Consider the following 14,262-nt stretch of genomic DNA (forward strand, 5'->3'; position numbering starts at 1 on the left):
GTCGGTTGCCATCACTTCCTGTGATGTCACTTGGGGGCAGGGTCAAATGCCATCACTTCCTGTGATGTCATCAGTGTTCAAGGGTCGTGTGATGTCAACTATAACTGATATTGAACTCAGACTGCAAGGACGCGAGGTTGTTTGTTTCAATGAAGCGATTGGCTGGCAATAAACCAGGTCACATGCTCTGTTCTAAAAGATCTCAGAGCAGCACAGTTATTATAAATCATGACACTGTCTAGACAATCATTTGCATTAATTAGAGACATCATTTCATCTGATGTGCTATATCACGTTTTGTGAACTCTGCTGCACAGAGGAAACGTAACGTGGCGTACATTTATTTATCCTGCATAGCAATAAGTCATCTTGGAATGACTTCAGAATGTGGAAACAAGTAACCAAATACAAATGAAACACTGAAAAGATAAAAGTGGGTAAATATGGTATACGGAAGCCTTTTTAGTTTGGGCTACTAGGTAGTGCTTTAACTCTACTGATAAGCCGAAACTATTGCATCTGAGTACAGCTATGCAATTTCTCCCTATGAGGAGAGACACAAAGCTTGTAGGCATTGTTTGGTTATTTACCTACCCATTGACTGTCCATTGCCATTATTATCCCTGTGGCCGATCCACCCAGTTCCTGCCCCCACCCGCCGAAAACAGCTCTTCACGGGAACTCTTTGAGCTCACTTTAATGTGGCCTTCCCATCAAACTTTGCAGTCAAACTGTTTTCTCAAAGCAGTTTTTTGAGATGTAATGAGTTAATTGGAACTGTAAACGTGCTACAGGTGTCATAAAAATGCCTTCGGCCACTCAGTTTATAAGCATATGTGTGTCCTTCATTGAAATCCTGTTAAAAACAAGCATTGGAAAGCCAACAGTTTTGGCTTGTGTATTAGTATGCATTTGCCAGGCATTGCTATTAGATGACCAGATACTGGCACCATTTTGCACCTGCTACCACCAATAGTCAGTTAATACCACAATGGCAGTGCCTAACAAGTTTCTTTTCCATGCCTACACAAAAGACCATTTGCCAATGCTTATTTTCATCATGCCGCTGTCCTGATACAAATCCAAACAGTTGGATAGTGGAGGAAGATGTTGAACTGGGGGAGATGTAACCTGGAGAAACTAGATTTGGCGGGCGAAGGGTAGCCTTAAGCACAGAGTACATATCGTATGCCTTGCTTAGAGTTAGTGTGCGTTTAGTCTTGAGAAAAGGGAACAAGCCACCCTTTCTGATGTTACTTGAATTTAGTGTTTAATAGTTGTTATTTTTATAGATCTAGAAAAACTAGTAGGCCCTAAAATTGCAAAAGCTCTGATGACCTACTATGTTTTGAATGCCTGTGAAATGTGCCTTATTTGGCCCGATTATTGCTGGGACAAGGTAAACACATTTCTAACCCCACAATTTGTGCTGTGTACATAAAATAAAGTAAGCAACATCCATAGGGGTTGTGCAAGCCATTTTCTTTTTTTACCTCTGGTGCACTTTAGCCTGTCTAACTACAGGGCGTGTGCCTCAGGTAACTCTGCCCAGCAGACCCCTTGCTTGTTACTCAACAAAGGTACATGACCAGTATCTCCAGTGTTGCCATTGTCTAGTGCAGAGGTATTCAAACAAGGGGGCGTGCCCCCCCCCCTCCACTGAGAGGAGGATGGCCTCATTCCTGGGTAGAATGGGGCGTGGGACTCCAGCCTGAAATGAAAAAAAGAAAAAAAATGTTTCACAATGTATTTATTTTTAGAAAGGGGGGAAAGAAAAAGCCAGCATTTGATTGTACATGCACGTTTGTGCATATTCCATCCTACCATGGTTCCCGCCACACAGGCTCAGTGTGACGTGCCCAGGCTTAGGATCAGTGGCAGTGGCTGACCCAGGAAATAGACACCCTGGAAGCACACTCTCTATCCCTTTCCAGAGAGCGTGCTTTCAGGGTGTTTGAATCCAGTCTCAGGAACGAAATGGAACCAGGATTATATGCGGTAAGGAGTGGGCCCTGGGGTTGTTTGTGGAAATGGTGGGATGTATTTTGAGTTGTTTTTGGAGCAGGTGGGGGGCACTGGTGCTGTTTTTTGGTTGGAGCAGGAAGGGGGCATTGGGGTTATTTTGGAGCATGTGGGGGAGCTCTGGGGTTGTTTGTGGAAAGGGTGGGGGTCTTTTGGATTGTTTTTGGAGTGGGTGAGTGAGACCTGGGGTTATTTCTGGAGTGATTGGGGGAGCCCTGGGATTCTTTGTGGAAAGGGTGAGGGGTCTTTTGGGTTATTTTTAGAGCAGGTGGGGGAGCCCTGGTGTTGTTTCTGAAGCAGGTGGGGGGACCTGGGGTTCTTTTTGTAGTGACTGGTGGAGCCCTCTGTTTTTTTTTGGAGGGGTGAGGGGCTCTGGGATTATTTATGGATGGGGTGGGGGAGCCCATGTTTTTTTTAGAGAGGGTGGGGGGAGCTTGCAGTTGTTTTTAGAACTGGTGGGGCCCTGGGATTGTTTTTGGAGTATGTGGGGGACCCCTGGGGTTGTTTTTGGAGAGGGTTGCAGCCCAGGGACTATGCAGGGAGTGGGGTACGGAGGAGTGGAGCAGAGGGGAGCCCTGGGCAGGGGCAGTTCATCCATAATGGGTGAGGGGGCATCGACCCAGCTGCCCGCTCACCCATTATGAAGGCGCCGAGGAGCCAGCCCAGTGAATCACTGAGCGCTTCCTCAGCTGCTTTTTCCAGCTGAGGAAGCACTCCTGGGCTGGCTGAACTGTCAAAGGGAAACACTGTTTCCCTTTGACTGTTCAATTCCCCAGCCGCACATGCTCAATGAGCCATGCAAGGCTGGTGGTGTTTTGCTTCGCCAGCCTTGCATGGCTCATTGGAAATGCTGGCTGGGGAACTGCATGTCCGTATGTGCCTCCTCGCACATACAGACAGAGCAGGCCGAAGTGGGGCATTTCAGCACCCATGCTCATGCCATTGCACGCACGTACAGGAACCTAGAAGCTTTTGTTTCAGATTCCTGTTCATGATGCAGGAGTTGGAGCACTGGGGAGAAATCTTCAGGACTGGGGCAGAAGGTAAGTGTATGTTCATTTCTTTTTTATTTAAATATGTGTATGGATGTGTGTATGCTTCCATTATGAGTGACTGTATGATGATGGGTGCTTGTGTGAATGATAGAGAGCTTGCTGTCTGAATGCTGTGTGAATGTGTGTGTTTGTGTTGGTCTGTGGAGCAGATTTTGGCAAGTTGGGGGACGGGGGGAAAGAGAAGGTTGTACAACAAAAGCATTTTAAAAATGCCTTTGTTGCACATCCCCCTACTCACCTGCCAAAATCAGCTCTCCGTCTGAGGCACTGTGGAGCCAAGGGGACATAGATGGTATTGTTTTACGGTCATCTGTAATAGATGTCCAGTAAAAAATACCAGGCTTGTCCCCTGTGCCCCCCAGGGCCTTACATACACACAATATCACTTTGATTGTGTGCGTGCTTTAGGTGCTCTGAGGCTCAGGGCATAGGGATGATCTCTTTTTACTGGACATCTATCATAGATGTCCAATAAACAAATTCCATGCCTGCCGCCTTGACCCCCAGCGCTAATTGCAAACCATTTGGTTTTTTACCCATTTTTTAAAAATTAATGGTCTAAAAAGAAAATGTTAACCCATTATTTAAACAAAATTGCCAGGGGGAGAAAGTCCCTGCCAGACCACCCTTGATTGGTTTGGGCTCTCTCGCTACTCTCGAACACTATGGCATATCTAGGGGAAATATGTATGCCCCTCCACTTAAAAAAATCACCAGCCATCACTGGACCTGGCTGGGACTGTGCTGGGAGCGAGATTTGGAAACCCCAGGGACTGTGGTAAGTGCAGGATGGGGGGAACTATGAGATAGTGGTGTGAGGGTGGGGGTCTGTGGTGGCGTGAGCCCAGCGACTCAGCTAGGAGTGGCATGAGGGAGCCGATAGACTGTGATGGGAGCAAGGGGGGAGCACAGGGACTACATTGGGATTAGGGTCCAGTGACAGTGCACAATAGTTCATAGCCATTTGGACTTATTGTCCATTTGGCATTTTAGGGGAGGGGGCAGCCTGCCCACATTTTGCTCAGGGGGGCCCAGGCACAAAAAGTGGTCTAGTGCCTTGTTTGCTTGTGACTGCATTCCAGTGGATGTCACAGCCGCAGAAGAGGCTGCCTTGAAAAAAGGTCATCATTATCACGGCTAAAACAAAGCCCAGATAGTGCCTCGAACAGAAAACAAGTAACGCAGCTCTCAGAGTAATTAATACATTTAAACAGGTCACAAAACACAGTGGAGAAGCCTAACAAGCGAATTATAGGCAGCCTAGCTTCAAACCCCATTACAGGGACTGTTGACCTCTCTTAACACTGCGGTGGTGCATGAACATACATTTGCAGCAACTCTATGGTACTGACCGTACCATGCGCATCACGTGCATGAACATACATTTGCAGCAACTCTATGGTACTGACCGTACCATGCGCATCACAAAATGTAAGTCTGTTTCGCTGCAAAATGCTTCCAAATTAGACAAACAATCCTTAAGCCCACCTGCACACTATTTTTTCACAGTTGTGCTAGTGCAAAGGCAGTGGCTAGGAATAACATCCTGCACACCGTAATACAAGGCAAAAATACAGCAGTTTTGCATATTGGCAAAGTATGGCGCACATACAAAACGTTAACTCAAATCTTGTGAGTTCTGCTTTTTACTTCCTGGGTCTAACATTCTACCTTAAACACAATCAAGGCATGACGGGAGAGCAAATGTTATGTATCTTCTTGAATGGGATTTGGAATGCACAGTGGTAAATTGTGCTGTGCCCAACTATGCACAACAGGCACTTTGCACAAGCATAAACAAAAATATATCTGGTTTCAGAAAGATACACTTGCACATATTATCAAAATGTACTACTGTAAATGTAATTCAATGCCACCTTAGTCAATGCAGGATGAGCTGTGAAATACTGGGAATGCCACCAAAACAAATGAGTTTACTGGAAAGGGAATGTGCCCTCTTCTCTGAGGAGGTCTGTGCCTGCTCCATGGGTATTCACCAACTAAACAGAAATGCAGGAAGTATACAATGTGAGAAACCTGAGGGCGTCCTCACATCTACTCCCCTTGGGTTCTCGTCTCAGATGGCCAGGGAAAGGCCATCACTTCTGGATCCTGACCCTGAGGGTGGAGAAGTGATGGAGGATCACCTGGGTGGAGGGCCCTTGGGATTGGGGACGAGATGTCCTCAGGTGAGACGCGGGATTCCTCACTTCACTTTCATGAAGAATCCATTTCAGAGGTGGTTATGAGGTATTGTTATCCCTGTCCCACTGACCAAGAAAATGACAGGAAATATTGCCAATCAAGCAGTACCAGAAAGAGGGTGAAGACGAGAGGGGTTAAGGGTGAGATAGGCAAGAAATGGTATCCCCTTTTCAGATTGAAGAACAACCCCCCCCCCCAGCCTTTCTAGGCTACTGTAAACCAGCTCCCCTCATTTTCCCACATTTTACCTCTGACAGTACTGGGACTTAAAGACATGTCCCTTTAATTATAGTCAGTCAACCAAAACTGAGAATCCACACCTGTAACCGGTCAAATTGTTCCAGATGTACAAAGGGAGACCAGTGGAACAGCAAAAGGAGCAGCATGGAGGCTTGTGGGGGAGAAACCAGCAGGAGACCCTTTCCAGAAGAAGGCAGCCATGGTGGGACCAGAGGAGGAGCCAGATGCCTGCTGACATCCCAGAGGACCTGTGGAGCCCAAGGTGGAGCCCAAGGCAAGTGGGGCCATTAGGCTGCCACAGGAGTGGGAGACTTTGTGTCGAAGGGCGAGCAGCTGGAGCTGCGAGCAGGCAGTTACGAGAGAAGATGCCGTCCACGTCCATGCAGAAGCAGCGGAGTTGCCGGCGTGTGCAAGCCAGCACCCGACATGTGAGCGTGGCTCGCAGAGACCGGCCCACCAGCCTGGAAAACCGAAAGGAAAAAGCAGAAGCCGGAGGAGCGGAACGTCGAGGACTGTTGAGTGTCGGGGAAAGCCTCTCAACAGCCAGGGCTCTCCTAGCGGGCTGCACGTAAGTCACAAAATGCCATATAAATGAAAACTCGAAAAAAGCAGAAAAGTATATTGAATACCCAACTGAGTGAGAATCTGAAACTAAGCACACTGCATCTCGAACTGAATGAAAATCTGAACAGAACGAAAAGTGGAAATTAAGTATATTGAATATTGAATTTAATGAAAATCTGAAACAAACCATATTGAAATACTGAACTGAATGACAATCTGAAACAAAGCACAGTGATTATCAAACTGACTAAAACGTTATGGGCAACATTAGTAGCTTATGAAAAAGTCAAAAGGGAAAGTGCCCATGTGAAAGCAATCTACGGAAAAGAGAGCAAGGGTGAAAGAGTGCAACAGCAAGGTGGGGCATGAAAAAGACCACTGTTAAGTGAACTTTATACATGAATTCAATGTGGCAAATCTAGAGACTGGTAAGATGTGTGACACGTTATGGCCAAGCCAAGAGGCCAATCGGGAGAAGCCAGAAGAGTGTTAAACTGCACACAAAGCCAAGAGGCTGATAAGGAGAAACTAAGTGAAGCTAAATCTGTGCAGAGGGGAAGGTACAGAAGAACCTTTGTGGGCTGAAGAGCCTAGGGTTCCTGGTTGCGTGACCTTTGATGGGTGGACCGCGTGGTCTGACAACTGAGCCTAGACAAGTGAGCCCTAAATTGTGAAAGTCAAAGACATTATTGAGCAGGTAAAAATAAGTTGGTGAAAAGGACGCTAACAAGATGGTGCTCTTCTTTGGAGTTAACAGTGAAGTGAAGTATTGTGATCTGTGAACCCTCAAAAAACGGTATGTCGTGAAACAAACCGTGAAGCACTGTAAGTGTACTGGTGATGCAATCCAGGAGGAGGGTCAGGTTGACCTAGAGTTGTGTTGAACTGTGAAAGACTGAAACAAATATAAGGTGCTACATTGAAGTCTTGGGGAAGGGAACCCTATGTCATGAACCGCCGCCTGCGCCCATTCTGGACTTCGTGGTCCCTGACCCATAGAGGACTGAATTCCGTGATCCTTCCAACATGGCCGTTTGATGTGGAACGCAGCTTGCCAGTCTTTACGCGCTACGTTCAACATTCTACAAAGCAGACACACCCCTGCGCCTCAGCGCGTCTCAACGCTACCGCTCGCAGCAGTCTGACGTGTGTTGCCGAAGTTCGTCTGGTACTTCCTTCCTAGTCCTGTTTCCCCAATTCCTTGAATCTACTTCCTCCTTTTCCTTTCCTCAAACTTACCTTACGATTCTTCCGGGATCCTCGCCTGCGCTCAAGTCACGGCGTTCCGTGCCCTGAACTCGGACTTAGTCTCATTCCTGGTTCCTGGTACTGGACATCCGACCGCCTCCTGGAGTAGGGCCGCTATCCCACACTGGAATCAGACGACCAGCACACGAGTCTCTACAAATCCCGGATCATGCTAAAGAAGTCATCAAAGAAGGTCACAAGCAAGGAAAGACAGGTGAGAAGGGGAGAGACTTGTGACAGATTGAGACGCCTAAAAAATGATACGAATACTGAGATGGAAGCCGCGGTTCAAGACCTCATGCGAGGCATGCAGGAATTAAACACGGAAGTCCAGAACCTTAAGGCAGAGAACGCTGCTTTAAAGCAGCTAGTCTTGTCTTGTGACTCTGCTACTAAAGAAAGTGTTTTATTGGGAGGAGTGGTGGACAAATATGATGGCTCTTCAAAGAACCTTCGTACCTTCCTTGAATCATGTTTGGTGCATTTCACCTTCAAGCCCTACTACTTTTCCACCCCAAGAGACAAGGCGGGGTTTATGATCTCACACCTCACAGGTAACGCCTTAACCTGGGCAACTCCCCTAGTCAATTTGGGCGACACCCTCCTAGATGATTATGATGGATTCGTGGAAGCCCTAAAAGCCATGTTCGATCGCCCAGAGCTTGTTTACAGCGCTCAGGAATGACTACTTGAATTTCAACAAGGATCCCAGGATATGCTTACCTATGTGACCCGCTTCAAACAACGTGTAAAAGAGGCTGATTGATCCCAAGAAGCCAGCTTCACCCTCTTTCGAAGATGCCTAAATGAAGAAATAAAGGACAAGCTAGCCAGGGTAGCTCTCCCAAGCTCCTTCCAGGCCCTCATGGACCTCTCCCTACAAATTGACTTTCATATCCAGGAAAGAAAGGCAGAGAAAAGAAAGTCTAAGTCAACATCTCAAAAGGCTGCCACAGACCATTCATACAGACCAGAGCCCGCAGCTACTCCAACCCCGGATCCAGAACCCATGCAAGTGGGGGCCTTCCGTGGACCCATTACGCCACAAGAAAGGATGTGCCAGATTTACACTGGACTGTGCATGTACTGCCGCTCCGATAAACACCTTGTGAGAGAGTGCCCTATCGCTCCACCACTGCGTTCGGGAAACATCAGCTCCCGATTCTAGATGGGGCACAGATTCGGGAGAAAGGTATCTGCTCCTCATCAATTCCTTCCTTGAACTCTCCTGGACAAAACAATCTTGTGATTCTACAGGCATTCCTATCGCCTTCCAAGAAAGAATCTTACCCCATCTTGGCACTAGTGGATTGCGGAGCCATGGGCATATTCATAGATCATGATTGGGTCACTAGTCACAACATCCCCCACGAAACACTATGCAACCTGTTGAAGGTATTGATGGGAGACCCTTATCTTCAGGACCCATAAACCTGCAAACCAAAGAGATTCTTCTTTCTATGAATCACCACCAAGAAAGGATTACATTTGATATCATAAGATCTGCTCACTATCCTATGGTTCTAGGCATGCCCTGGTTACAGAAGCATAACCCCTATATCAACTGGGAAGCAGGATCCTTATTTCTTGGTTCAGAACATTGTATGTCCCACTGTTTGTCCCCAATCACTTTACCAAGTTCTTCTGAAGATTCTCAAGAAACTCAGCAAATTCCAGTCACTGACTCATTACAAGTAGGGCGCAAAGGAATACCGGGCACCGGTAATTACACCAGTGTCAGTAATCCCTTTGCGCCCTACTACGAGTTCCTTTTGCAGGTCCTTCCTTAATGCCTGCTTTTAGCTGGTATCCTCCCAGTGAGCGCACCTGGGAACCCGTGTCAAACATGAATGCTCCTCGACTGATACGAAGATTCCATCGCATCCATCCAGGCAAACCCAGAGGAGCTGGGTTTCGAGGGATGCATACTGTCATGAACCGCTGCCTGCGCCCATTCTGGACTTTGTGGTCCCTGACCCATAGAGGACTGAATTCCGTGATCCTTCCAACATGGCCGTTTGATGCGGAACGTAGCTTGCCAGTCTTTACATGCTACATTCAACATTCTACAAAGCAGACACACCCCTGCGGCTCTGCGCGTCTCAACGCTACCGCTCGAAGCAGTCTGACGTGTGTTGCCGAAGTTCGTCCGGAACGTCCTTCCTAGTCCTCTTTCCCCGATTCCTTGAATCTACTTCCTCCTTTTCCTTTCCTCGAACTTACCTTACGATTCTTCTGGAATCCTCGCCTGCGCTCGAGTCACGGCGTCCCGTGCCTCCGAGCTCAGACTTAGTCTCCTTCCTGGTTCCTGGTAGTAGACATCCGACTGCCTCCTGGAGTACGACCGCTATCCCACGCTGGAATCAGACGACCAGCACACGAGTCTCTACAAGTCCCGGACCGTGCTAAAGAAGTCATCAAAGAAGGTCGCAAGCAAGGAAAGACAGGTGAGAAGGGGAGAGACTTGTGACACCTAAGACCTGATGAACTGCAATTACTGTCTTGATGACGAAGCCTCCAGACCCTTTACTTTTTTGAGCGGTGGTGCTTTAACCTCACGGGAAGGGAACCCTGAGGACTGTTTGGAACTTTGTTGCATTGAACTTGAGAAAGGTCATCTTGAGACTTTTGGTGGAACTTTCTTGAACTGGGGGAAGGGGAGCTGAAAAGAAAGCTAAGAGCTGGTAAAAGCTCAGAACTTTATGTTGATCATCATTTCTTTTGTTATTGACATACCTATGCATTGTGAGGGCAAAGATAGGCTTTGGACACAGACAGACTGAACTCTTTGACTGAGACTTTCCATAGTTTCGTTCAGGTAGGCACATCCCATCTTAGCATAGGGCAAGTTAGGCCTTCTACCATCCTGACATTTGCTTTAATAAACCTATTTGTTTCGAACTTTGAATCTGTTGGCTGTGTCTTGCTTCATGATGCCTTCACAACAAGCATTTGCAAGCAGTTCAGGTTAAATGCCACAGTCCAATGGATCTGCAATAAAGGAGAATGAGTTGCTATAGTGCAAACAGAGGGAAATTAGACCAAGCCCATTATGAGGTCTATCGTGCAAATCAGGCAATCATTTGCCTAATTGTTACCACAGCTTCTACCACACTTCTCCAATATGTATTAAGAAGATTGCGGGGTAACACTTGCAGTAAGTAGGTTTTACTGTATTCCATGAGACTCATATTGAGTGGCAACATCTTGACTTTCAAGATAGGTATACATTTCAAGAATGCCACGTGAGTGCTTGCCCCTATGCTGGCTGAGCTTCTACACATTCCCGGATGTTGAACCCTGATTTATCATATTTGGAAATTGCACAAACCAATCAATAGGCAAGGGAACTAACCGAAGCATCAAGACCAAATGCGGATACATGTCTGATAATAATAAATATAAAAAGTTATTTAGTTAACCATCAACAGAATGGCATGTACTGTAATTATGTCCTGGTAGAACTTCCTTGCTGACACAGCTTTCAGTGTGAAAAGGGTAGGCTAAGGCCCATCAGGCCCTCTTCCACATGACGACATGTTTCACCAGCAGCTGCTGCAACACAAGGATTCACCAACCTGCCGGGCATAAAACCAGTAAAGGGCACTGCCTGGCCAGTTTCCGCTGGTGCTATTATCTGGTAGAAGACTGCAACACCTCAAGAGGTTTTGAAAGCAGAAACACATGTGGCATGTTGTGACACTCGTGATCACAAGAGCTCTTTAAAAAAGTGCAACACACTTCAGGTGATTGTATTTGTAGCCTGTTTTTAGATATTACAAAGCGCATCCCACATGCAGGAGATGGAGTGAGTGCATTGCTCCGTGCTGCTTCCGCCTCGCTTCTGTCTTTCGGCCTGCAGTACCACCTCCGTTTAGGCCTCTCCGATTCTGTGATATCCTTCTTGTGTTGTCACTCTGCCAGTGCAGGTATGTTATGTCATTACACTATCCTGCTTTGTTAAGGATAAACAAGGCATGGGACGTTTATAAAGTCGCTGTACCTGTTTGTCAGTTTTCTTTGTCTTGAGGGCCTGTCTCTTTCACAGGTGATCCTTGTCCCTTGATTCATCTTGTAGAGTATTTCCCTTGCTCACTCTTCAGTTGATTTCTGTGGTTCTTTGTCTGTCAATTCTGATGCCAAGTGCAGTACTTCTTAATTTCTGATGTCTATTCTCCCTGCCATTTTGAACCCTCCATCTGTTGGCACATTGTCTTTGGGTTTGTTTCCCTCTTTACCGATTAGGTGGAGTGCCTCTCGCTCATTTCCATTTCTACCCATCCATTGTCTGTTTGTGATGTTCTTGGATGTTGTTCACCTGCTGTGTGATATTTGTACCAAGAATGTGTGTGCTTGTGTGATAATTTCACCTTGACCCAATCTCTTGCTCGCATTTTACGATTGGTCATTGCCTTGCAAACCTCCTACTCTGCATCCTCATGGCTTTGGCCTGTGGTACTCTCCAGTCTGTTTCTGGTGTGGAAGGGGTGGTGGTGGAGCTGCTCTAATGCCGGAAAATGGGCCAGGAGGAGCAGGGAAAACAAAAAGATAGCGCAAATGCATTTTGAAACAAAAATACAGCCGAAATGGGATAGGTGGGCCAGGGCCATCACAAAGTGTTCTCGCTTACCTCAGCACCCGAGCTAAAGTGGTGTGAGCACCGAGGAGTGTAGGGCCTCGAACCTCGCTGTTGCAAAGTGAGGCCTTTCACCCATTCAAGGCAGCGTGTGGCAGGGGGGCAATGGACCAGCTAGCATGCCGGAAAACGGGTCAGGGGGAGCAAGGAACATAAAACTATTGCGCGCAATGCATTTAAACAAAAATACAGCCAAAATGTGGTGGGGATTCAGGGCCAGCAAAAAAGTGCTCTTGCTACCTCAACACCAGAGCTAAAGTGGTGTGAGCAGTGAGAATTATAGTGCCTCAAAATTTGCTGTAGCAAGGTGAGGTCTTTCACCCATTCAGGGTCAGGGGGTTGGGGGAGAGGTGGGCGAGCGGCTCTTATGCCAGAAAACATGGGGGAGCAGAGAAAAGAAAAAGATCCAACACAGAGCGCGCAATAATATTGATCCTGTGCGAATGGGCCTTCCTGTGAATATTGGTCACCTTGTTGTGGCGGATCAATTATATATAAATTATCTGATGTGTCTTGACCATGAATAGGGGTAGCATGAGTGAAAGATGTGTCTGGGGGTGTAATGTATCTAACCTCTGTGTTTTAGCAGGGGGTTCCCCTCCCCTAGTGGTTCTGAAAATTGGTCCGGGTGTCTGTCCATAAAGTCCACAAAGCATGAAATAAGTTTCATGGCCCTGGGTGGGCCGGGACCCTATGGGAGAGCCTTAAATGTGTAATACGAGGTGAATGCATTTCCAGAGAGACAGGAATTCTTAGGCAGATTCGAAAAGAGTTGTAAAGAAATGCGCAATATGGCTACTTCACACAACAAAGCCAAACCCCACAAATCAAGAACAGGCAGAGATATTGAAACAGTTGCAAGAATTCCAAACACTGGCAGTTAGGGAGGTCCAATACATGAGCAATGTAAATAATGTCCGACAATACGGGGAGGGGAATATACCTGGTCCAAACTAGCTAGGGCAACCAGGCTAGATGATACGAAGGGGAGGATTCATGCAATAGCTGATGAAAATGGGGATGACAGGTTTGAGGACTTGGAGATAGTCCGTCAATTCTTCTAGTTTTATAGCCGTCTCTACTCTTCGCAAATACAGGTTTCGCTGGCAGAGATTGAGGAATATTTGAATCAAGTTGCCTTGTACTGGTGCACTGATAGTCAAAGAGAATCAATGAACCAGCCCTTTTCATTGGAAGAGGTATTGAATGCCGTTAAATCCTTGCCGAATGGTAAATCCCCCGGAACCGGATGGGTTCACAGCGGAATTTTACTGGATGCCACTAAAGCATTTGACTCCATCAAGTGGCCCTTTTTATTCATGGTGTTACGGTGCATGGGGATGGGGGAGCCTTACATAACAATGGTCAGACTGCTATACACGCAGCCAACCGCCAGGGTGAGAGTGAACGGTCAATTGAATCCGACCATACCTTTGGGGAGGGGGACACAACAGGTGTGTCCCCTATCACCGCTCCTCTTCGCCTTAGCGATCGAACCATTTGCCGAAAGAGTGAGAGAACTACACCTGCACAGCGGAATTCAACTAAACAATCACAAGGTAGTGATATTGTTATATGCAGATGACATGGTGCTTTTTAAGATATCCCAAAACTAATCTATGCCCGGTCATGGAGGATGTCCAGCGCTTCGGGCACATATCGGGGCTGGTAGTGAATACCTCCAAATCAGTGCTTTTTCCGTTGACTGAGGTGGTAGACCAATTCCAAGAGGGCTGGGGATTCCACTGGCACATGGTTCAAACTCAGTAGCTGGGTATCTATATAGCTGGGGATACAAATGTAGTGTATCACAGCAATTACCCGAAAGTTCGAGACCAGGTGCGAGAGGCCATACTAAAATGGAAGAACCTCCCCCCAATTTATATGGCCGGATCACCATCGTTAAGATGATCCTGCTTCCTAGATTCCTCTATGTCTTCCAAAATGCCCCAATAGCGGTGCCGGGAGACTATTTCCGAAGCCTGAAGACAGCGGTGCTACAATTCTTATGGGCAGGGAAACTAGCCAGGGTATCCTGGGACAAATTGGCAATGCCAATACATGAGGGAGGTCTGGGACTACCCGACTTTCAGTCGTATTATAACATGGCGCAAGCCGGGTCTCTTACACATTGGTATGAGATGCAGTGGGATAGGGGGCACGTGGAGATAGAGAGGGCAGTAGTCGCGCCAGATCTACTTATATCAATCATATTGTTGGCACCACAGAGCAAGCAACACCCGAGAGACCTGGTGGAGCTGACATGCAGAGCTTGGGTCAGAATAGAATGTG

Source organism: Ambystoma mexicanum, chromosome 7q (assembly GCF_040938575.1).
Source record: "Ambystoma mexicanum isolate Mex_15411 chromosome 7q, UKY_AmexF1_1, whole genome shotgun sequence".
In the NCBI taxonomy this organism is placed as follows: Eukaryota; Metazoa; Chordata; class Amphibia; order Caudata; family Ambystomatidae; genus Ambystoma; species Ambystoma mexicanum.